The 26261-nt window shown below is 39.9% G+C and overlaps 1 protein-coding gene across 1 annotated transcript in view; it reads right to left on the bottom strand.

Annotated features, from left to right (window-relative positions):
- Window positions 1-26261, bottom strand: part of GNAI3 (G protein subunit alpha i3) — a 48332-nt gene that overhangs the window by 21726 nt on the left and 345 nt on the right. The gene's annotated exons all lie outside the window — the stretch shown is intronic.

The raw sequence follows: 26261 nt of genomic DNA on the forward strand, positions 1-26261 counted from the left end.
TGTAAAAAATCAAATCATGTCACAACTCTGCCCCCAGATTTGGACTACACAGGTCCACTTATACATGACTTTTTTTTTCCGGTAAGTACAGTACAGCATTGTAATATTTTCTTCATAAGTTTCTTTTCTCTAGCTTTATTGTAAGAATGCAATATATGATACATATAACGTATAAAATATATGCTAACTGACTAAATTATCAGTAAGACTGCCAATCAACAGTAGGCTATTATTTAAATTTTGAGGGGAGTCAGAAAGTTATATGAAGATTTTCCAGTATGTGGCGGGGGGGGTGCTGACACCCCTAACTCCATGTCGTATGTCAACAGTACACTCAAAATCCATGGGCAATAAGGTCAAACATGCTCTGCCCCTGCCGATCACTTTACCCTCAATTCCTATCATTCTCCACTTCATTCTCTCTGCTCTTGTCAGACCAGTTTTCTTGCCTTTCTTCCAACATACCAAACTGGTTCTCAATGAGCTAGATCCTGACTCATGCTCTTCGCCATTTACTATTCCATCTGCCCAGAGTAACTTTTTACAAGATTTTCTTCTTCCCTCAAAACAGCCTTCCCTGACTAATCTATCTAAATAGTCCCCACTCCATCATACTCTCTCTCCTCACTCTAGGTTATATTTTTTCAAAAGCACTTATCACTTCACGTTACAATTTGTTCATTTCCTATCCAACTAAAATATAAACCCCATAATGGTTTATTCATCCTTGTATTCCCAGGGCCTAGAACTGGGCGTGACATAAATTGGCTAGGCAAGTAAGTATTGTTGAACAGATACATTACCAGTGCTTAATAAGCATGATCCTTTAATAAATATTTCTCAACTCTATCAACCAAACTGTTAGTTAAAATAAAATTCAAATAATTTAAAAATTCCAAGCATCTACATTTTTACAGACTCAAAAAGGACATCTCAATTTGACTTTACCTCTGCTCTTATCATCTAATAATAATTAGCAGTAGCACTATTTATGTAACACACAAAGAACTTTTTTTTTTTTTAAAGATTTTATTTGTCAGAGAGAGAGCCCAAGCAGGGGGAACGGCAGAGGGAGAAGCAGGCTCCCTGCTGAGCAAGGAGCCCGATGTGGGACTCATCCCAGGACCCTGGGACCATGACCTGAGCCTAAGGCAGTTGCTTAACTGACTGAACCACCCAGGTGCCCCCACAAAGAACTTTTTAAATGATACTGTTAGAAAGAAGTGCTTTCTCCAGGGGCGCCTGGGTGGCTCAGTCGGTTGAGTAGCCAACTCTTAATTTCGGCTCAGGTCATGATCTCAGGGTCCTGGGACTGAGCCCTGCATCCCCTCAGGCTCTGTGCTCAGTAAGGAATCTGCTTGAGGATTCTCTCCCTCTCCCTCTGCCCACCCCCTCTCCCCACTTCGGCTCGCCTGCCTGCGTGCCTGCTCTCTCTCTCTCTCTGAAATAAATCTTTTAAAATAGTGTTTTCTCCCATGCATATCTACAAAAAAAAAAACTGATTCAATTCTGAAGAAGAGAATACAAAAGCTTACCAACTATATTTTAAATACTAGTTTAGGGGGCGGAGCAAGATGGCAGAGGAGTAGGAGACCTGTATTTCGTCTGGTCTCAGGAATGAAGCTGGATAGGGATCAAACCATTCTGAACACCTACAAACTCAACAGGAGATCGAAGAAAAGAATAGCAACAACTCTCTGAACAGAAAAGCGACCACTTTCTGGAAGGTAGGACGTGCAGAGAAGTGAATCCGAGGCAATATTCAGGAGGATAGACGGCGGGGAAGGGGCCTCCGTCGGCCGCTTCTGGCAAGCGATAGAGCCACGGAGCACAAAATCAGAACTTTTAGAAGTCGGCTCCGCTGAGGGACGTCGCTCCAGTGGCTAAGCTGGGGGTGGAACCCTCACGTGACAGTGTGGTCTCAGGACCCTCGGGGTCACAGAAAGACCGGGGGTGCCTGAGTGCGGCAGAGCTCCCAGGTATTGGAGCAGGGAAGCCGGCTGCAGAGACGGAGCCCAGGCGCGGGCTCTCAGCTCGGGGTTGCCATAAACCATGATCCGCGGCACAGTCGGGCCACTGCTCCTCCAGCAGGGACCCAACACGCCGCAGATCCAGGGAGACTCCCCTTCCTCCCCGGGGAGGAGCAGCACGGGAGCACACCACAGGGACCTGCTGGGTTTGGAGACTCCACACGGGGTCGGGTGCCAGAAATAGAAATCCTCCCTCGGTCGCAGGCCAGGTGAGCATGCAGTGAGGCCGGAGACCGGGGAGACGGGAGCGACTGACTGCTTTTCTCTGGGGACTCACTGAGGAGCTGGGCCCCGAGTTCTCGGCTCCTCCGGGGCGGAGATTGCGAGGCCACCATTTTCCACTCTCCTCCTCCAAAGCTGTACAGAAAGCTTGCAGGGAACAAAAGCTCCGGAGAGCAAACCCCAGCAGATTACTTAGCCCTGACCGGGCAAGGGCGGGGCAATTCCGGGGCAATTCCGCCTCCAGCAAAGACATTTGGGAACCATGGCAACAGGCCCCTCCCCCAGAAGATCAGCAAGAACAGCCAGCCAAAACCAAGTTTACAGATCAATGAGAACAGCAGAACTCCAGCGGTAGGAGAATAATGCACATAGAATCCATGGCTTTTTACCATGATTCTTTAGTCTTTCAAAGTTAATTTTTTTTAACTGTTTTTTTTTTTTAATTTTTCTTTTTCCCTTTTTCAACCAACATCTTATCAATCCCTTTTTTAAAAAACATTTTTATTTTTCATTTTTACAATCATATTCTATCCCTTCACAGTAGTTACCCGTATTTTTGGCATATATATATAAGTTGTTCTCTCTTTAAAATTTTGAGATAGTTTCTTCTAACAGATCAAAATATACCCTAAATCTCTAGTGTATGGTTTTTTCCTACTCTCCTGCCTGATCACATTCTCTCCCTTTTCTTTTCTTTTTTTTTAAATCCTCTTCTTTCTTTTTTCAAACAGCTTATCAATTCCTTTTATAAAATTTTTTATAATTTCATCTTTACAGTAATATTCCATCCCTTCATCATATCAACCCTTATTTTTATACATATATAAGTTTTTCTTTCTTTAAAATTTTCAGAGGCACTTTCTTCTAACAGACCAAAATACACCCAAAATCTAGTGTATGGCACTGATCTATGTACCAGCCTGATCATATTTGATCATGTTCTGTTTTTTTGTTTTGTTCTGTTTTTGTTTGTTTTTATCTTTATCTTTTTTTTTCTTTTTCTTTTTCTTTTTTCTCTCTTTCCCTTTCTTTTCCCCCTGCTTCAGGTCTTTTCTGATTTGCTTAGAGTATATTTTCTCATTAATCTATTCTCCTCTTGACAAAATGACAAGATGGAAAAAATCACCTCAACAAAAAGAACAAGAGGTAGTACCGACTGCCAGGGACCTACTCAATACAGACATTAGTACGATGTCGGATCTAGAGTTCAGAATCATCACTTTAAAGATACTAGCTGGGCTTGAAAAAAGCATGGAAGTTATTAGAGAAACCCTTTCTGGAGAAATAAAAGAACTAAAATCTAACCAAGTCGAAATCAAAAAGGCTATTAATGAGGTGCAATCAAATATGGGGGCGTTAACTGCTAGGATAAATGAGGCAGAAGAGAGAATCAGTGATACAGAAGACCAAATGATGGAAAATAAAGAAGCTGAGAAAAAGAGAGATAAACAACTACTGGATCACGAGGGCAGAATTTGAGAGATAAACGATACCATAAGATGAAACAACATTAGAATAATTGGGATCCCAGAAGAAGAAGAAAGAGAGAGAGGGGCCGAAGGTATACTGGAGCAAACTATAGAAGAGAACTTCCCTAATTTGGGGAAGGAAACAGGCATCAAAATCCAGGAGGCACAGAGAACCACTCTCAAAATCAATAAACATAGGTCAACACCCCGACATCTAATAGTAAAACTTACGAGTCTCAGAGACAAAGAGAAAATCCTGAAAGCAGCTTGGGAGAAGAGATATGTAACCTACAATGGTAGAAACATTAGATTGGCAACAGAACTATCCACAGAGACCTGGCAGGCCAGAAAGGACTGGCAGGATATATTCAGAGCACTAAATGAGAAAAATATGCAGCCAAGAATACTATATCCAGCTAGGCTGTCAATGAAAATAGAAGGAGAGATAAAAAGCTTCCAGGACAAACAAAAACTAAAGGAATTTGCAAACACGAAACCAGCCCTGCAAGAAATATTGAAAGGGGTCCTCTAAGCAAAGAGAGAGCCTAAAAGCAACATAGACCAGAAAGGAACACAGACAATATACAGTAACAGTCACCTTACAGGCAATACAATGGCACTAAATTCATATCTTTCAATAGTTACCCTGAATGTAAATGGGCTAAATGCCCCAATCAAAAGACACAGGCTATCAGATTGGATTAAAAAACAAGACCCATCGATATGCTGTCTGCAAGAGACTCATTTTAGACCCAAAGACACCCCCAGATTGAAAGTAAGGGGGGGGAAACCCATTTACCATGCTAATGGACACCAAAAGAAAGCTGGGGTGGCAATCCTTATATCAGACAAATTAGATTTTAAACCAAAGACTGTAGTAAGAGATGAGGAAGGACACTATATCCTACTTAAAGGGTCTATCCAACAAGAAGATCTAACAATTGTAAATATCTATGCCCTTAACATGGGAGCAGCCAATTATATAAGCCAATTAAGAACAAAAGCAAAGAAACACATTGACAACAATACAATAATAGTGGGGGACTTTAACACCCCCCTCACTGAAATGGACAGATCATCTAAGCAAAAGATCAACAAGGAAATAAAGACTTTAAATGACACACTGGACCAAATGGACTTCACAGACATATTCAAAACATTCCATCCCAAAGCAACGGAATACACATTCTTCTCTAGTGCCCATGGAACATTCTCCAGAATCGATCACATCCTAGGTCATAAATCAGGTCTCAACCAGTACCAAAAGACTGGGATCATTCCCTATTTTCAGACCACAATGCTTTGAAACTAGAACTCAATCACAAGAGGAAAGTCGGAAAGAACTCAAATACATGGAGGCTAAAAAGCATCCTACTAAAGAATGAATGGGTCAACCAGAAAATTAAAGAAGAATTAAAAAAAATTCATGGAAATCAAGGAAAATGAAAACACAACTATTCAAAACCTTTGGGATGCAGCAAAGGCGGTCCTGAGAGGAAAGTATATAGCAATACAAGCCTTTCTCAAGAAACAATAAAGGTCTCAAGTACACAACCTAACCCTACACCTAAAGGAGCTGGAGAGAGAACAGTAAATAAAGCCTAAACCCAGCAGGAGAAGAGAAATAATAAAGATCAGAGCAGAAATCAATGAAATAGAAACTAAAAGAACAGTAGAACAGATCAATGAAACTAGGAGCTAGTTCTTTGAAAGAATTAACAAGACTGATAAATCCCTGGCCAAACTTATCAAAAAGAAAAGAGAAATGACCCAAATCAACAAAATCATGAATGAAAGAGGAGAGATCACAACCAACACCAAAGAGATAGAATTACAAGAACATATTATGAGCAACTCTATGCCAGCAAGTTAGATAACCTGGAAGAAATGGATGCATTCCTAGAGATGTATCAACTACCAAAACTGAACCAGGAAGAAATAGAAAACCTGAACAGACCTTTAACCACTAAGGAAATTGAAGCAGTCATCAAAAATCTCCCAACAAACAAAAGCCCAGGGCCAGATGGTTTCCCGGGAGAACTCTATCAAACATTTAAAGAAGAAATAATACCTATTCTTCTGAAACTGTTCCAAAAAATAGAAATGGAAGGAAAACTTCCAAACTCCTTTTATGAGGCCATCATTACCTTGATCCCAAAACCACACAAAGACCCCATCAAAAAGGAGAATTACAGACCAATATCCCTGATGAACATGGATGCAAAAATTCTCACCAAAATACTAGCCAATAGGATCCAACAGTACATTAAAAAGATTATTCACCACGACCAAGTGGGATTTATCCCTGGGCTGCAAGGTTGGTTCAACATCCGCAAATCAATCAACGTGATACAATACATTAACGAAAGAACAAGAATCATATGATCCTCTCAATAGATGCAGAAAAAACATTTGACAAAGTACAGCATCTTTCTTGATCAAAACTCTTCAGAGTATAGGGATAGAGGGTACGTACCTCAATATCATAAAAGCCATGTATGAAAAACCTATAGTGAATATCATTCTCAATGGGGAAAAACTGAGAGCTTTCCCCCTAAGGTCAGGAACGCGGCAGGGATGTCCACTATCACCACTGCTACTCAACATAGTATTAGAAGTCCTAGCCACAGCAATCAGACAACAAAAAGAAATCAAAGGCATCCAAATAGGCAAAGAAGAAGTCAAACTCTCACTCTTTGCAGATGATATGATACTTTATGTGGAAAACCCAAAAGACTCCACCCCAAAACTGCTAGAACTCATACAGGAATTCAGTCAAGTGGCAGGATATAAAATCAATGCACAGAAATCAGTGGCATTCCTATACACCAACAACAAGACAGAAAATAGAGAAATTAAGGAGTTGATCCCATTTACAATTGCACACAAAACCATAAGATATCTAGCAATGAATCTAACCAAAGAGGCAAAGGATCTGTACTCAGAAAACTATAAAATACTCATGAAAGAAATTGAGGAAGACACAAAGAAATGGAAAAACGTTCCATGCTCATGGATTGGAAGAACAAATATTGTGAAGATGTCAATGCTACCTAGAGCAATCTACACATTCAATGCAATCCCCATCAAAATACCACCCACTTTTTTCAAAGAAATGGAACAAATAATCCTAAGGTTTGTATGGAACCAGAAAAGACCCCGAATAGCCAGAGGAATGTTGAAAAAGAAAAGCAAAGCTGGTGGCATCACAATTCCGGACTTCAAGGTCTATTACAAAGCTGTAATCATCAACAGGTATGGTACTGGCACAAAAACAGACACATAGATCAATGGAACAGAATAGAGAGCCCAGAAATGGACCCTCAACTCTATGGTCAACTAATCTTTGACAAAGCAGGAAAGAATGTCCAATGGAAAAAAGACAGTCTCTTTAACAAATGGTGTTGGGAAAACTGGACAGCCACATGCAGAAGAATGAAACTGGACCATTTCCTTACACCACACACAAAAATAGACTCAAAATGATTGAAAGACCTAAACGTGAGATAGGAGTCCATCAAAATCCTAAAGGAGAACACAGGCAGCAACCTTTTCAACCTCAGCCACAGCAACTTCTTCCTAGAAACATCGCAAAAGGCAAGGGAAGCAAGGGCAAAAATGAACTATTGGGACTTCATCAAGATAAAAAGCTTTTGCACAGCAAAAGAAACAGTCAACAAAACCAAAAGACAACAGAATGGGAGAAGATATTTGCAAATGACATATCAGATAAAGGGCTAGTATCCAAAATCGATAAAGAACTTATCAAACTCAGCACCCAAAGAACAAAGAATCCAATCAAGAAATGGGCAGAAGACATAAACAGACATTTTTCCAAAGAAGACATCCAAATGGCCAACAGACACATGAAAAAGTGCTCAACATTGCTTGGCATCAGGGAAATCCAAATCAAAACCTCAGTGAGATACCACCTCACACCAGTCAGAATGGCTAAAATTAACAAGTCAGGAAATGACAGATGTTGGCGGGGATGCGGAGAAAGGGGAATCCTCCTACACTGTTGGTGGGAAGGCAAGCTGGTGCAGCCACTCTGGAAAACAGTATGGAGGTTCCTCAAAAAGTTGAAAACAGAGCTACCATACAATCCTGCAATTGCACTACTGAGTATTTACCCCAAAGATACAAATGTAGGGATCCGAAGGGGTACGTGCACCCCGATGTTTATAGCAGCAATGTCCACAATAGCCAAACTGTGGAAAGAGCCAAGATGTCCATCGACAGATGAATGGATAAAGAAGATGTGGTATATATATACAATGGAATATTATGCAGCCATCAAAAGGAATGAGATCTTGCCATTTGCAACGACGTGGATGGAACTGGAGGGTATTATGCTGAGCAAAATAAGTCAAACAGAGAAAGGCATGTAACATGACCTCACTGATATGAGGAATTCTTAATCTCAGGAAACAAACTGAGGGTTGCTGGAGTGGGGGTGGGGTGGGAGAGATGGGGTGACTGGGTGATAGACACTGGGGAGGGTATGTGCTCTGGTAAGCACTGTGAATTTTGCAAGACTGTTGAATCTCAGATCTGTACCCCTGAAACAAATAATGCAATATATGTTAAGGAAAAAAAAAAAAGAAGACGATAGCAGGAGGGGAAGAACGAAGGGGGGGAAATCAGAGGGGGAAACGAACCATGAGAGACGATGGACTCTGAAAAACAAACAGGGTTCTAGAGGGGAGGGGGGTGGGAGGATGGGTTAGCTTGCTGATGGGTATTAAAGAGGGCACGTTCTGCATGGAGCACTGGGTGTCATGGAACACTGCATCTATAACTAATGATGTAATGTATGGTGATTAACATAACAATAAAAATTAAAAAAAATAAATAAATACTAGTTTAAAACACAGAATTCCCAGAATGATCCCATGTTAGCACCAGCTACTAAATTTACTAGGTAAAGCAGAGATTAATGAAGTAATGTTCACCATTCTTTTACATATTGAAAACAGGATTTCTTTTACTTTTTTTTTTTAAGATTTTATTTATCTCACAGAGAGACATAGCGAGAGAGGAAATACAAGCAGGGCAAGTGGGAGAGGGAGAAGCAGGCTTCCTGCTAAGCAGAGAGCCCGATGCAGGGCTCGATCCCAGGATCCTGGGATCATGACAGAGCCGAAGGCAGATGCTTAACAACTGAGCCACCTAGGGGCCCCTGAAAACAGGATTTCTACCATTTATGTTGGACTGAATGAAAATAGTATGTCTATTATTCTCAGAATCAATTTCTATCCATCTCATCTAGTTCTATCCTATGAAGGTGCTGATTTCAAAGAAGTATGTTGCCCTGACTCTCTCATCCCTGATAAAATGTCACTTTGTCTTTCTCTTTAGTATCACACTACATATATTCACCCAAGCTTTTACTAGGCATCCAGTTACACCTCCTGAAGGCACCTCTTATTGACCACAGAAGTAAATATAAGATTTATCTTATTGAGTGTTCCAGGGCATTTTATAGAAAGAATGAACTGCAAAAAAAAAAAAAAAAAAAAAAAGAATTGCTTTATACCAAGTCTTTGACCCATTCTGCTTCCAGATCAGCAAGAAAAATGCCACCACCTTACCTTTCTTCCAAGTACGAAATCTAAGAATCATCTTCTCTCCTTACATCAAGCTGTAATGAAACCTGTCTTCTTATGCATTTCTCAAATTAATCCTTTCTACTCTTCACATGGCCGAGCTGACACTGCGCCTACTGTATGTTACTGCTGTAGTATTCTCAAACTTCCAGCTCAAAGCCCCTCTTCTTTTCTTATCATTTCCAAATGGCACTAGTAATTCTCTAACATTTTCTATAACCCTTTCTTATTAGGTCTGAACTCTTCATTTTTACTTCAATTCTCTGTGCTCCAGTGCTTTGGTAGTAAGTTCCCTCTCTAATAACATCTCACGCTTAGGTTTTAAACTGCTTCCCACATCTCATCTCCCACCCCCAATACATATTATGTGATGTTTGGAACTTCCTAATTTTTTTTTTACATCTTTTAATCTACCTTTCTTCAAACTTCATCACAAATTTAAGGAAAGATTCATTTGTCCATCTTCAATCTACCAGGGTAGTAACATTACAGAAACAAAGAATGGAATGGATACAAAGGAACTGCAAAGAACCAACCTATGGCTTGGAGAGGGAGGAACTGATGATGACTTCAGGCAGGAGGGAAGGAAATGGGCAGGGGATAGGATTTACAGAGGAAAAAAAGTCTGAAAGGTCCCAGCAACAGGAGGGAATGGAATCAGTTCAACTTAGAAGACTCATCCTTAAAACAATATATATCTAAAGGACATCTTATATAAAGAGGAAGAAAGGATGAAGGGGGAAGCTATAGAGATTTTTGAGAGAAAAAGGAGAGAAAGATCCAAGTTAGACGGTCTTCTCAATAAAAGAAGGCAGGCAATCTGCAGAGGATGAAGGGGTAGAATTAATTCAGAAAACCTTATTAACAATCAAACAGGGGCACCTGGTGGCTCAGTCGGTTAAGTGTCTGCCTTCAGCTCAGGTCATGATCCCAGGGTCCTGGGATGAGTCCTGCATCAGGCTCCCTCTCCCTCTGCCACTCCCCCCTGCTGTGCTTGCTCTGTCAAATAAATAAATAAAATCTTAAAAAAAATAGAATGAGTAAGAAGTATGTGTGCAGGTGAGTATAATCACCAAGAAGGTCAGGAGAAAAATAATTCACCAGTACACACGCTACTGTAAAAACACTAATTTATCTAAAAACGTCCTAAATTTTATTTTTAAGGAGCTCCTGGAGAGCAGGCACCATCACGTGTTCTCCCTACTTCTTCTCATAACATACACATTGTGGGTATGAAAAACAAGAGATGGTGATAATGTCTTTGCAAAATTTTTATAGGCCAGTGAATTACTAATATAAGTAAATCATTACCATGCGTAAACACATTCAACTTAAATACACACTGATTTTATTTATTTTTAAAGATTTTATTTATTCAGTTTTGAGAGAGAGAGAGAGCATGAACCAGGGGGAGGGGCAGAGGGAGAAGCAGACTCCCCGCTGAGAGGGGAGCCCAATTCAGGACTCTGATCCCAGGACCCCGGAATCACGACCTGAGCCGAAGGCAGATGCTTAGCCGACTGAGCCACCCAGGTGCCCCATACACACTGATCTTAAAAATTAACGCTAGGGGTACCTGGGTGGCTCAGTCGGTTAAGCGTCTGTCTTTGGCTCAGGTCATTCCTGGAGTCCCAGGATCGAGCCCAGTGGGGCTCCCTGCTCAGTGGGGAGTCTGCTTCTCCCTCTCCTTCTGCAGCCCCCCACCCCAACTCTTGTTCTCTCCTCTCACTCTCTCTCAAATAAAATCTTTAATAAATAAAAATTAACCCTAAAAGATGGCTGATACTCAAAAACATTGTCACCTGATGCCTTCTTTTTCTTCTTTCACTTTGATTAAAAGAAAACTTAAAGCCAGTCTAAGGAAGCACATTATGCTTTTATCTTCCTGTGCCTTCAGGCACAATGAATTTCCTTATCTGTAAAACAAGGGTCAACTGGAGATGCTTGGAGCAGTACCTGGCCCGTAGTAGGGATTCAATAAATGTTACCCAACTACTATTCGTGAATGCTGTTTTCACTGTTTGGAATACCACCAAGTAATGTTAAGTTCCCAAAAGTTTAATTTAATAAAAACTCTAGATATTGATGTTGGTTCAAAATCCCAGCAGAAATGATACAACTACTTATCAGCTAGTTCACAATAAAACCCTAAATGGAGTCTGGATTCACACCCTAAAACAGCAACTTAGAACCTAAATGCCACAGCAAACTATGTCAAAGCATTAATCATTTTCTCCATCCCACCATGAGGAACAAAAACACTCTCTTCCTTAAAGATATTTTCAACCCCTAGATAGTCCTGTGTAACTACCTCCTCTCCCACACTTGCCAGCCATCTGTACTTATCGCTTTTCCTTGAACACTCCTCAAAGATTCCTCTACCACTATCTTGTGTACTGGTTTATTCCAGGAGCAACCGAAACATCTCCTTTCCTTTTAAATACTCGTTTCTGTGGAGAAATCCTGAGATTTCTAAAAGCACACATTATAACTAGGACATAGCCCTCTTTCTGGAGGTCTGCACAGCTAAGTCCCAATACAGTACTATTTTTAGGTAACACTCTAGCGAGCGCTAGACCAAGGCACTCTTCTTGGTCTCTCTACAGCCCACCCATGCCCCCCACCCCTTACCAGACGCATGGGAACATATGACAAGAACAGGCATAGACAGCCTTCCTCCCACAGCAGGTTGAAAGCTTGATCAGCACATATATTTGACTTTTCTAACTTCACTTAAAAAGATTTTTTCAGTCAATAATACCATGTAGTAATAAATTCAATGGAAGAGTAGATTTTAGTCCTAACTCTACCATGACTAGCTATGTGATCTTGAGCAAGTCACCTAACTTCACAATGCCTATCTCCTTATATATATAACATATGAAGGGTTTTGGCCTAGATGTGCCCTATGGTTGCTCTCTCACATTCTATGCCTACAATTATAATGCTAAAAGCAGATGAAATCTCTACTTCTGACACACGGAGGCTTCCAATCAAACCACGGATCCACATCTTCCTATTAACCCAACCATTCAAAATAGCTGCCATAATACAGTGATCAGCCTGCTCTCCAATCACACACTCCTGATCAAGAGGGCACAAAGAATACAAAGAATTAAAGAGTGCAGCAATGTAAGGAAGAGCTGTCTGGCAGCCAACCTTCTATACTCATGCTTGAGGGGGTATTCTATAATTACACAGTCTCAAACTAACAGAATATTCAAGTTAGGTTGCTATTCCTAAGAAAAAACGTATCTCTAACAAAAGATCACAGCAGCACAGTCCATACTATTTCCAATAATAAGCTTATCTATTGCTCCCACTGATTTCTTTTTATTGACAGGCATAAGTAACTGAGTAAAAATTCAGATTAAAGTTAAAAATGACATTTCATTCAAAATGCTTTTCAATGTACCATACTTAATACAAAAACCAGTTGCCCCCTAATTCAATAAAAGAAAAGGTTAGCAGATTACAGATGGGAAAAACATTATAAAGCAAATTAAAATTGTTCGTTTTTTTTTTTTTTTTTTAAACAAACATGTCTCTTATATGTGCCTAGAACTGCTGGACACAAATACAAATAAGTTAAGAAATGTGTGGTCTCATGGCGAAGTTAGATCTATTTTTCGTGTGAAATTAGCAAGTTTCCACAGTCTAAAATATCAGAATAATCTCTTTACCCAGCCCACTGTCCCTCTAAGCGTGCCAAGCCTCTACTATGAACATCCTTGAAAACCTTATTTAACTCAAACTTCAACTCTTTGCTGAAACCTTCTCCATTCCCTCTCAACAGAGGTATTACTCCCATTCTGATGGCTGACACGTTTTCTTCCCTTTCAGCATGAGTCCTAGAGATTAATTTCTAAAACTAAGTCCCAAACTGTCCTTCCCAGCCTCTTTTTATCTCTAGCCAAGTCTGGCTACTCTAAAAAAAAATTATTTGACAATCTTTCCAGATCCTAATCCTGCTTTTCATAAACTGCTAATTGGCTTTCTTGATTTTGATGAAAATAGTAATGAAACTCTAGTATGACCTGAAAACCCTTTCACATCTGTGTACTTCTTCCTCAAGGGCACCTTGACAAGGCTCAACCTGGTCCTACGGCTTAGTGTCAAACACCACAACACTAATACCTGGCCAAATTATTGTAATTACTTGGGTTTGTACCTGTTTAAGGACTCCCTTAGTCCTAAACTCAAAAAAGCACACTCCTCGAAAGCACAACAGTACCTTCTTTTTGTTTCTACTACCACCCCCCCATATCTAGGACAGAGTAGGCACATAATAACTGTGGGATGAATGGCTTGAGTTTCTATGAGATTCAGTAGTTGCCTAATCATATTTTGTAAATGCCAGCTGCAATGAATGGAATTTTCAATGTGGGCAGTTAACAGAAACAGATTTCCATTCCTCTGCTATCTTTATTCAGCCCCACGCCCATTCCTGGCTAAGCTTTCAACTCTCACCCCACAACTACACCTGACAATAAATTTGGACTCACTCACAAGCCTCCTATTCTCCTTAATCCCCTCTAAACTTCTCAAACCCTGCCCCAGCTCCCTTGCACCCACCATCCACTTCAGTGAAATAAACTGCTACAAATCCGTCCTGAACATCCTGTATCCCAGCACCTAAAAGAGTGCAAAAAACACAGTACTCAAATACTTGTTCAGTGAATGAATAAATGCATGAATATATTAAAGGTAAAAAATGGCAGTACATTGTGATTGGGACAGAGATAATGGATCTCTTCTGTGAAAAAGATTTTTTTTTCCTTTGGAGAGGGAGAGAGAATCTCAAGCAGGCTCCAGGACCAGCATGGAGCCTGACTTGGGGCTGGATCTCACAACTTTGAGATCATGACCTGAGCCAAAATCAAGAGCTGGATGCTTAACAGACTGAGCCATCTAGGCGCCCTGAAAAAGATTTTTCTGGAAAGCAATCACATACTAACAACCAAAAAGGCTTAAAGCACATATAAGAAGTTTTGATAAAACTTAACTGATATAGGGGTGCCTGGGTGGCTCAGTCAGTTAAGCATCTGACTTCAGCTCAGGTCGTGATCTTGGGTTCCTGTGTGGGCTCTGTGGTTAGCCAGCAATCTGCTTCTCCCTCTGCCCTCCCCCAGCTAGTGCTCTGGTTCTCTCTCTTTCTCTCTCCCTAATAAACAAAATCTTTAAAAACAAAACAAAACATAAAAACCCTTAACTGATACATTAAACATAGTTTCAGAATATATGCCTACCTATAACCCCTAGAGAAATCCCTACTTAGCTTCCTCAGTGGGCAATCGCCTACATGACTGAGTCATGCCCCTCTCTGTGATTGGATCAGGGGTAAATACCTGACGCAGGAATCACCCAGTCATAGGCTTACAGAGGGCCTACACCCTGTGTGAACGAGCTCCAAAAGATGAATAAAACCAATCAGATTGAGCTCCAAAAGATGAATAAAACCAATCAGATTAGCTGAGGAATCTGCACTAGAAAATACAGAAAAGGTCATCCTAAACTGCAAGATCACAGTGTGTGAAATCCTGGATTAAAGGGGGGGGGAAAAAAAGAGCAGCTCACTTAGCCACATAGCTCTCCTCAAAATGTTATCACTTGAGAATATGAAAAAGGTAACTTGAGTGTTGCTAAGGATCATGTGTTCTCTTTGGGCAACTGGCCAACTAAGAAGGAGAGTGGGGTTTCTTCTTCACTTTTGTGGAATATAAAAAGAATGCTTAAGGGAGCAGTTATTTGTGAGCAAGGAGAGGGATTATCCTCTGGCTGCCTCAATGTTCTAATTTTGGGCCCTGGTGAGTAAGTTTCCTTTTATTTCTTTAAAAGCAGGGCAACAAATAGCCATTTTTGTGCTAACGCTAAATTATATGGTACGTACATCGGACATGACTGAAAACTATTTTTACAAAGGTGTATTTCATTCTACCACTGCCTCAAAATTTTCTTGTGAATAGAACTGTAAAAGGGGCTCCTGGGTGGCTCAGTCGTTAAGCGTCTGCCTTCGGCTCAGGTCATGATCCCATGATCCCAGGGTCCTGGGATCGAGCACCGCATAGGGCTCCCTGCTCAGTGGGAAGCCTGCTTCTCCCTCTCCCACTCCCCCTGCTTGTGTTCCCCCTCTCGCTGTGTCTCTGTCAAATAAATAAAATCTTTTTAAAAAAAAAAAAAGAAGAAATGTTAAATACTCAGTTTTAACCCATACAAATAAATTTTTATACGTAATGGAGATGTCCTCCAAAGTTAATTGTAACGTTACATCCGTTCACCAAAACCCATATATCCCCAAATTTTACACTTAAAAATGTTAGAATCATATCCCTACCTAAGTCTCCCAAACACTGATGGCAGCATACAGCACTTGTCTACACATCTATTTATCAAATGCAAATACCACATTTTAAAAATCCACAAATAGCAAAACATTATAAACTCAGTTTCCAGATCATAAGGATTCCTACAATTTCAACTTCCCTTATCATATAAATGTTCATCGGTGCTGTAAGTCAAAACTCAAAAGTTTGGGGTTCATATATGTATTTACTTTTACTAACCTTTTGTGACAGCATAAATTAGTAGTGGAATGAGGGAGGAGAATGCAAAGTCCCTAAATGATCTCCCCCAAATTACATCCATATTTATCTCTATCTATAAAATAAAATATGACTTAAAAGACAGCTACTAAAAATTCAAATCCACACTCTCCAGGGGCGCCTGGGTGGCTCAGTCGTTAAGCGCCTGCCTTCGGCTCAGGTCATGATCCCAGGGTCTTGGGATCGAGCCCCACATCAAGCTCCCTGCTCGGCGGGAAGCCTGCTTCTCCCTCTCCCACTCCCCTTGCTTGTGTTCCTGCTCTCGTTATCTCTCTGTCAAATACATAAAAATAAAATCTTAAAAAAAAAACAAAAAACCTCTCCAAATCCCCTGCACACCTTTCCAGCCTCATCTCCCATGCTCCTCCTATACCAACCCTTTATCCCAGGCAAATCTAACAATCTGCTCACTCATATTTCTGAGCCTTTGTACATATTACTCCCTCTGTCTGGATGCACTTCCCTCTGGTCTTTGTCTTCAGAGTTCCTATTTATCCCTCAAGGTCCATCTCAGATGTCACCTCCTCTGGGAGGACTTCCCTGACATGTTTCTTTTTCCTCCTTCCCAAATCAGCTACTCCTGTAACCACATTCCACACGTTAACCACCGTTTACTCCTATATCTCCACAACTTTAACTGCTTAAGAGTTTTGTCTATCTCTCATTTATCTCCAGGCTAAGAAAGTACCTGTGCACATAAAAGGTGATCAGAGATACCAAATCATAAATAAGTTAATAAATGAGCCTCCTTGGGGATACTGCAACACTGAAAACCAAAAAGCTCAACAAAACATAGCCTTGACTAAATGCAATGCAGTGTCCTAAATTGGATCCTGAAGCAGAAAAAGAACATTAGTGGAAAAACTGTTGAAATCCAAATAAAGTATGTAGTTTAGTTAACATTAATGCACCAATACTGTGCACTGATATGTACCAATATTGTGCAGTGTTGACAAATGTACCATAGCTATGTAAGATGTCAACATTAAGGGAAACCAGGTGAAGCGTATAAAGGTACTCTACGTTCATACATCTCCGCAACTTTCCTATAAATGTGAAATTATTGCAAAATAAAAAGTTTATTAAAAAAAACTTGTAAGGGTGCCTGGCTGGCTCAGTTGGTTAAGAGTCTGCCTTTGGCTCAGGTCATGATCCCGGTGTCTTGGGATCAAGCCCCATGCTGAGCAGGGAGCCTTCTTCTCCCTCTCCCTCTGCTGTTCCTCCTGCTTGTGCTCTCTGTCAAATAAATAAATAAAATCTTTACACACAAAATCCTTGCAGGTAATCTAGAAAAACTCAAAAAACTACAAACACTGATGAGGACGTGAATGTGGATTTTAGTTATTACCATAATAACAAAAATAAAAGGGTAAGAAATGTATTTCTCTTCTTAAAAGCAGAGAAGAAGGGCGCCTAGGTGGCTCAGTCGTTAAGCGTCTGCCTTTGGCTCAGGTCATGATCCAGGGTCCTGGCATCAAGCCCGGCATCGGGCTCCCTGCTCCCCGGAAAGCCTGCTTCTCCCTCTCCCCCTGCTTGTGTTCCTTCTCTTGCTGTGTCTCTGTCAAATAAATAAAATCTTAAAAAAAAAAAAAAAAGGCAGAGAAGAGAGGTGGCTGGGTGGCCCAGTCGGTTAAGCTTCTGCCAGCTCAGGTCACAGTCCTGGGATAGAGCCCTGAGCCTCAGGCTTCCCTGCTCAGTGGGGAGTCTGCTTCCCCACCCCCCATGATCTCTCGGGCTTGCACTCTCCCAAATAAATAAAATCTTAAAAAAAAAAAAAAAAAAGGCAGAGGATGGAAGGAAGGAAATTAGTTTTTAACAACCTGAAATGAACCAAAATATGTGAGGATTTATTAATGCTGAAAAATGGAGAAAGAGATTTATATCATTAAACTGAAGTAATTCAATGTTTATTTTCAAAAATACATAACTCAACATTAAAATAACTTCCATGAAAAGTTTAAGACTGCATTATCCTAACACATACATCAGAACTACATTATCTGTGTAAATCATAGTAGTGATTTTATCATTACATCAAACGGAACCCTGTTTTGACGTTATCAATTCTGATGTTCTAACTTCAAGAAACAGAGGGGAAAATGTTCTATCAAAAGTATATCACTCTAAAACAATCCTTTAATTTACAGTAATCTATAAAATATAATTTCCAAGGTCCTGGGCAAAATTTCCATACAACATTCTCCATTTAATAAAAAAGTATAAAAACTAGGGGGCGCCTGGGTGGCTCAGTTGGTTAAGCGACTGCCTTCGGCTCAGGTCATGATCCTGGAGTCCCGGGATGGAGTCCCGCATCGGGCTCCCTGCTCGGCAGGGAGTCTGCTTCTCCCTCTAACCCTCCCCCCTCTTGTGCTCTTTCTCTCTCTCACTCTCTCTCTCAAATAAATAAATAAAATCTTTTTAAAAAAAAAAAAAGTACAAAAACTAGGGATATCAATACATGACTAAAACAGAAATCCAAATACACTGTACCATTTCCATAATAAGCTCTTAGAGTTCAATGGAATACTATTTTAATTTTAAAATCCAACTACTACAGGAAATTACAAGATGACAAGAATCAAGCTACCTTGCTAATTAACTTTAAAGAAGTCTGATTTAAATGGTCCCCATATCACCAGAGTGATAACTATTAACAGCACGCCACATAAATAAAAGCAGGAGAGGGGCGCCTGGGTGGCTCAGTTGGTTAAGTGGCTGTCTTTGGCTGGGGTCGTGATCCTGGGATTGAGCCCAGCCTCTGGGCTCCCTGCTCAGTGGGGAGTCTGTTTCTCCCTCTCCCTCTGCCCCTCCCCCTGCTTGTGTGTGCTCTCTGTCAAATAAATGAATAAATTAATACAATCTTTTAAAAAAGCAGGAGATACAAGCACAACTTAAATACAAGAGTGTAGGAATGCCTGGGTGGCTCAGTCGTTAAGCTTCTGCCTTCGGCTCGGGTCATGATCCCAGGGTCCTGGGATGAAGTCCCACATCGGACTCCTTGCTCAGGAGGGAGCCTGCTTTTCCCTCTGCCTGCCACTCCCCCTGCTTGTTCTCTCTCTCTCAAATAAATGAATAAAATCTTTAAAAATAAATAAATAAGTGTACGTCTTAATCATGGTGAGACATCCCTAACTATACAGCTGTAGATTTACAAGAGCAACTAGAAAAAATTTAGAATACTATTTCAAAGTTAAGCAACAAAAAATTTTCAAGATATAAAACACTAACAATCAGCCAAAAAATTCAGTCTTTTTGTATCAATATTAAAAACATTTACCCATTTGTGAATTAGACTTGGTGACAAAGAGGCCCGTAACAGCGAAACAGTAATGGAACAATGAACACACTAATGTCTCCACTAGCCCTTAACAAACCTATTAAACTTTAAAGTATCTTCCAAGTCTAACTTGAAAATCAAAGGAAATCCACTAAAGACTATACCTTCCTGAAACTTGTTTCTAAGATTACCAGGCTATTATTCAGGTACAAGTCAAACAAATTTGGTCTTTCTGGTTCTTCTTTGTTTGGTTTGTATCTGATATATTCATTTCTGTTACAACTTACTAATATCAAGACATGAAAAATAAGTTATTTCATTTATAGAGAGCACTGTATCAAAACTGGGACAATTAAACAGTGCTCCAAAGACAATGTTATTCAGCTCAAGCAGCTTCAATTACAGCTATGAGAGATGACTGCTAAGCAGGTAACAGCCTAGAGAGAGAAAGGCTTAAAGATAACTCTAACTTGCTAAACACCAAAAAAGAATTTTACCAAAACAAGACAGTTAAAACTGGAGGGAAAATCAAACACTACAACAGTTTCTTCTCTTTAAATTCTCTTAAACATCTACTTTATGGGCACTTCATAAATTTATGTCTTTCAGGTTTTTAACCATCCTCCTAAACAGCTTTATTACATTAACTTCAGTCAAACTCAGGAATAAGAGAAATAACAACACAAAAACAGCCCTCTTTATAACCCTGCTAAAATATTTAATCTGGTTAATAATATTAACATCACAGACAAGAGACCCCTGAGATCAGACCTCATTGTACAGAAAAAGGAAAATGAAGCTCAGAGACTAGGATAAATCCCCCAATTTTCAGTATCTTTGCTCTTTAACCCTACACTACATGGGATTTAGGAATTAAGTTACCAGTTCAAAGAACTTTTATTACTGCTAGTCTACTATATTCTTTTCACTAGAAAACAAGATTTTAAAACAAACTTCAGTTACCTGAACAAATTTAGTATCCACTGCTCTAAACACTTCTTATGAGACCCATATTTTTATTTTTTGGTCTTTACTGCTAATATTCTAGTTCCTGAGTACTTAAGGCATCTTTTCCTCCCCACCTTCCCTGACAAGCCCCATTCCCAATAAAACTAAATTAAACTAACTAAACATAGAAAGACAAAGCATGGACAGTTGCAAGAATGACTAAAAGGTTACATGCTTGTCAAATCTATTTTTTTTTTTTTAGATTTTATTTATTTATTTGAGAGAGTGAGAGAGCACAAGAGAGCTCAAGCAGGGGGAGTAGCAGAGAGAGAGGGAGAAGCAGGCTGCCAGTTGAGCGGGGAGCCTAACACAAGGCTTGATCCCAGGACCCTGGGATCATGATGTGCGCTGAAGGCAGATGCTTAACTGACTGAACCACTGGGGCACCCCTTGTCAAATCTATTAAGTACTAAGATCCTATTCTACAGTCATCTCTGTACTTACTTCAGAATTAGCACACTTAGAGAATATTACAGTATTGTAATTCCTGAAAAGGTCCATATTTCCAGACTGAATAAGTGATGATAAATACATTTAAATAAAAGACACAGGGGCACCTGGGTGGCTCAGTTGTTGAGCGTCTGCCTTCAGCTCAGGTCATGATCCCAAAGTCCTGGGATCAAGCCCCGCATTGGGCTCCCTGCTCTGCGGGGAGCCTGCTTCTCCCTCTCCCTCTCCCCCTGCTTGTGTTCCCTCTCTGGCTGTGTCTCTCTTTCAAATAAATAAATAAAATCTTTAAAAAAATAAATAAATAAAAGACACAAAGAACAGTTAAGTGCATATAAAAAACAAACCTATCTTTGAAATGTAAATTTCTATTTTTTATGCCAGTTTCTTTTTTTTTTTGCCAGACACAAGGTACATCCTCAAAAGAAATGTAGTAGTACTACATTAGTACTACGTTAGTAGTAATAACAGTAGTACTGTTATTATTAAAGCAAAATGAATGCTATAGATTACAGGTAGCATAAAAATTCAAATTAAGAAGCTAGTGTGGGCTAAATTAAAGGAAAAGTTCAGTATTACAACTCTCTATCAAAAATACTAACTTTCAATAATAAGCATATTTAGCTGGTAAATACAGATATTTAAATGTGAGTAAAATTGTGTAAGGTTTAAGTGAATTAGAGGATTCCAATTCTCTGCATGCAACTTAATTTTTGCCATAGCACCACCACAAAAATCCTAGAGAACAAAGCATTAATCTCATTTTGTATAATAATGTTCTCTCAAGATCTGCTAAGGGGAATTATCAAGAAATAAAAACCTAAAACAGCACAGAAGTAAATCATTCAATAACTTATAAAACTAATTATAATATTTAATTCCTTTTAATAAGTATCACAAGAGTGGTATTTACTTCCTTGAAGACCTCTGAAAAGAATATATTATTTTTTCAAATTTGTCTGAAACACCCTTGAAAAAAGTAGCTAAAATGATAAGCTTTCACAGACATTATCATAATAACGTAAGCTACCAAAACTGAATACTTGTTTGCTAAGCATTTTACATATATTATCTTATTGCACATTATAAAATAGACCTCATCATCCCCGTCATATATATGTGAAAAATAAGATTCATTGACTACGTTATATGCTCTGGGTCTCATAGCTAGTAAATAAAGGTGGGAACCGAATTCATTTCTATGTGACTCTGAAAGCAGTACTCTTATCCATTCATTATACCAGTGCTTCCCAACTTTTGTCACATAATGGCACACACTGAAAATGGTATTTGTAAGGCTTATAAAAGTAAGTAAAAATAATGTATATTTTCTTTATATCATAAAGTTATGACATGAAAAATAAAATACAAAGTATTACAAATGATATTAAATACGAATTGGCATAAACCTTCCTAATAAAATATTTGCAATTGCCATGTTCCCAAAGTTTAAAGAAATCATACTAAAAATGTTCAAATATCATTTCAACCATTGCAAAATTTCAAAAAGTTATGAAAATGATTTAAAATTTTAAAACTGTAAGGGCGCCTGGGTGCCTCAATAAGTTAAGTGTCTGCCTTCAGCTCAGGTCGTGATCCCAGGATCCTGGGATTGAGGCCCCCAAAGGGGCTCCCTGCTTAGGAGGGAGCCTGCTTCTCCCTCTCCCTCTGCAGCTCCCCCTGCTCATGCTCTCTTGCACTCTCTGTCAAATAAATAAATAAAAATCTTTAAAAAAAATTAAAATTAAAAAAAATGAAATTTCAAAACTACAGAAAAATTTACAAACAGCAACTTGTATGCCATCCTATGTACTGCACTCTGGTTGGGAAGCTTTGCATAATATAATTTTGTCTTTCTACATAATATTGTGATTAAATATTAATTTGACATTATCAAGATCTTCCCAATAACACACCTAAAGGAAACTCAAATCAAAGGTGATAAAAAAATTCTAACACTTAAGTATTCCTTAACTAATTCTGCCCACCCTAGCTGCTGCTTTTTTTTTTTTTAAGATTTTTATTTATTTGACAGAGAGAGACACAGCAAGAGAGGGAACACAAGCAGAGGGAGTGGGAGAGGGAGAAGCAGGGTTCCCGCGGAGCAGGGAGCCTGATGTGGGGCTTGATCCCAGGACCCTGGGATCATGACCCAAGCCGAAGGCAGGAGTTTAACGACTGAGCCACCCAGTGCCCCTGTCCACCTTGGCTTCTTAATTTTAATTTCTATAGTACCTATAATCTGTAACATTCTTTTTGATTTAATAATAACAATAATAGTTAATATTCACTGAGCTGATCCTATGTGCCAGGCTGTATTCCACTTTACATTATTATCATTAATGCTCACAGCACTCGTATAGTGCCTCTATTTTCTCCATTTTAAAGATGAGGAAACGGAGCAGAGCAAAATTGAGTAAATAACTTTCCCAAGGTTACAGATGGTAAATGGGAATTAGAATTTGAAAGAGTATGACTTCATAGCTCATGTTGTTACTCATTATACTAAACTACATCCCTCCAAAAAAGAAAACACAGTAATATCTAATGAACACCTACTATGTGCCAGGAGAGACACAGGTAACCAAATATATCTCAACTTAGACTAAGTTTGACAGTTTCACAGTGATGAAGTAAAAATTACTTGCATGTGCATCAAAGGAGGTATTCTACAGGGAAAAAAAAAGTTATCCATATACTGTGATGAGTGTGTTCTGTTTACAGAAAATACTTCAACTTCTGTGCATTATGATATGGTTCAAGCAAGAGCATCTGTGTCTGCAACTATTTATATTTGTTGACTTAACTTGCTCAAGAATATTTAAAAAATCTTACTTAAAACAATGAAATTGATAAAAATTAAAAGCAAATGTTTTAGTACTTTGATTTTTACTTACTGCTTTTGAAGTTCGCGAAGTCATCATGAGTTTAATTTTGTTTTTAATTAAATGCACTATTTATAAAGTCCCGAATAAAGATTTTTCCAGACATTTGCTTGCCTAAATTCTGCCCGCCAAATCCTGCCATTTGGAAGAAAGCCTCACAGTTTACAACTGTTATTATAATAGGCTAATGTCCTGAGGGGATCTCTGATGGGCTAATGTAAATCAAAACATTTACAGAAGATGAAAATATACCTTTAATTTCATAACCAATCAATCAACACAGATGTTAATGCCTTGAGTATTATGGTTTAAGTTAAACATCTGAAAGAGCCCAAGGAGCAATGTCCAACATTAGGTGGTTCATGCTAGTAAATATTTAAGAAGCATCTACTATGTGCCACAGACCATGCTCATCCACAAATCATACCTGTTAAACAGAGAGTGGCAGTCTAGAATTACAATCTGAATTCATGTGTCATGAAAGGTCAGGTATTCAAACCAAAAGCTCAAGCTCCAATGCATAACTTTCCCCCTACATCCAAAGAGCTGTTCCTAGGCTTCTGCAATCTACAAACCACTAAGTATGTTAACATGAAGAGACTAGCATGGGCACCTAGCACATCCTGGAGTACAACGTAAGCCTTGGGTTATGGTGGTGCATTCTGTCCTCCAGGGCTTTACACCATGAAAACTTGGCACTTCTCCTAAAGCAACTTCTTTTTCTCAAAAATTAATTTTTTTTAATAATTTTTTTTTAAAGATTTATTTATTTATTTGAGAGAGTGAGAATGAGAGAGAGTACATGAGAGGGGAGAGGGTCAGAGGGAGAAGCAGGCTCCTCGCCGAGCAGGGAGCCTGACGCGGGACTCGATCCCGGGACTCCAGGATCATGACCTGAGCCGAAGGCAGTTGCTTAACCAACTGAGCCACCCAGGCGCCCCTCAAAAATTAATTATTTTAAAAAGTTCTACTGAAGGCGCCTGGGTGGCTCAGTCGTTTAGCATCTGCCTTCGGCTCAGGTCATGATCCCAGGGTCTTGAGATCGAGTCCCACATCGGGCTCCCTGCTCCGCGGGAAGCTGGTTCTCCCTCCCCCACTCCCTCTGCTTGTGTTCCGTCTCTCTCTGTTGAAAAATAAATAAAATCTTTAAAAAAAATAAAAAGTTCTACTGCAAAAAAAAAGGTTCTGTTACTTACAGAAACCATTACTCCTACTTTTTCTTCTCTAACAGAACCGTAGAAAATACTAATAGTAAAGAAACTGTGACTTAACTAATTGGTAAGCTGATGCCAGGGTACTTTATATGATTTACTGAGCCTCTAGAAACCAGTCTAGGGGTGCCTGGGTGGCTCAGTCTGCTGAGTGTCTGCCTTCGGCTTAGGTCATGATCCTGGAGTCCTGGGACGGAGACCTGGGATGACGTCCCGCCATCTGGCTCCCTGCTCAGCGAGGAGTCTGCTTCTCCCTCTGCCCTTCACCCGGCTCATGCTCTCTCTCACTCTTGCCCTCTCTCAAATAAATAAAATCTAAAAAAAAAAAAGTTTCAAAAATCTTTAAACTAATCATGCTGAGTAAAATGCATCTGACCATACCTAAAAGCTGCTCAAGGGGCGCCTGGGTGGCTCAGCCGTTAAGCGTCTGCCTTCGGCTCAGGTCATGATCCCAGGGTCCTGGGATCGAGCCCCACATCAGGCTCCCTATTCTGCGGGAACCCTGCTTCTCCCTCTCCCACTCCCCCTGCTTGTGTTCCCTCTCTCGCTGTGTCTCTCTCCGTCAAATAAATAAATAAAATCTTAAAAAAAAAAGCTGCTCAAAACGAGTGTTGGGTAAAATAAACTGTAACTTTCTGAAGTCAATGTTTTTAGTTTGGAGAGACAGCTCACCAGAAGTCTGTCACAGCTTTTATAGCGTATCCAATCTTATAATTTATCCTAAGGTAACTCCATTCCCACTGCACATCATCCCTAGCAACTATTCAGCAACTCCCAATATGTAATCTATTGTCCACTACATCTTTTGCCACAAACCTCAAACCAGCCAGTCCTTAAATTTCCTCAGCTCACACCACCTTCCCTTTTACAAAAACAAGGGAAGGAATTATAAAGCCTTAAGAGAGTAAAAATGATAGAAGGAGGTGGAAATATAGACAGCCTCTGCACCCAAGCTCTTTTCCTTTGTATCCGAGAACTGTTGTCAATTATCTCAACCACACACCTTCACGTTCCTGAGTAATCCAGGGTTCCTCCACCTTACCGACAGTTCAAAATGCCCACTTCATAATAAATGACAGGGTCCTTATGTGATCACTCTGTCCCAGCCCCTCTATTTATATTAATCATTCAAGCATCCCAACTCCATCCTAGTCAAAGTATCACCACGCTCCAAACTCATAAGCCATTATACAAGCCCCCCACACTCTATCCCGTCCTCTTTGCTATCAACATACTCCAACCCCTTGTAAAACCTTCCCTAATATCAGCTCTTCCTTTATGAGCTCTTCGCGTATTCCTAACACAGTCTCAAAGTCCTCCTGCCCACACTCCCAAGCTCTCTTCACTAAACGCCAATTCCAGCACGGAGTCACACCCTCCCTCCAGACCAATTCCTACAACCCCAAACCCCACCCCCTCAGCACGCCCTCCGGGGCCTAAGCGACCAACCCAACACCCCGCCCCACGCCCGTCACGCCCTCCAGATCCCTCCAGGGTCCTT

The sequence above is a fragment of the Mirounga leonina genome, unplaced genomic scaffold (genome assembly GCF_011800145.1).
Source record: "Mirounga leonina isolate KUSES-001 unplaced genomic scaffold, KU_Mleo_1.0 Mir_173, whole genome shotgun sequence".
NCBI classification, from domain to species: domain Eukaryota; kingdom Metazoa; phylum Chordata; class Mammalia; order Carnivora; family Phocidae; genus Mirounga; species Mirounga leonina.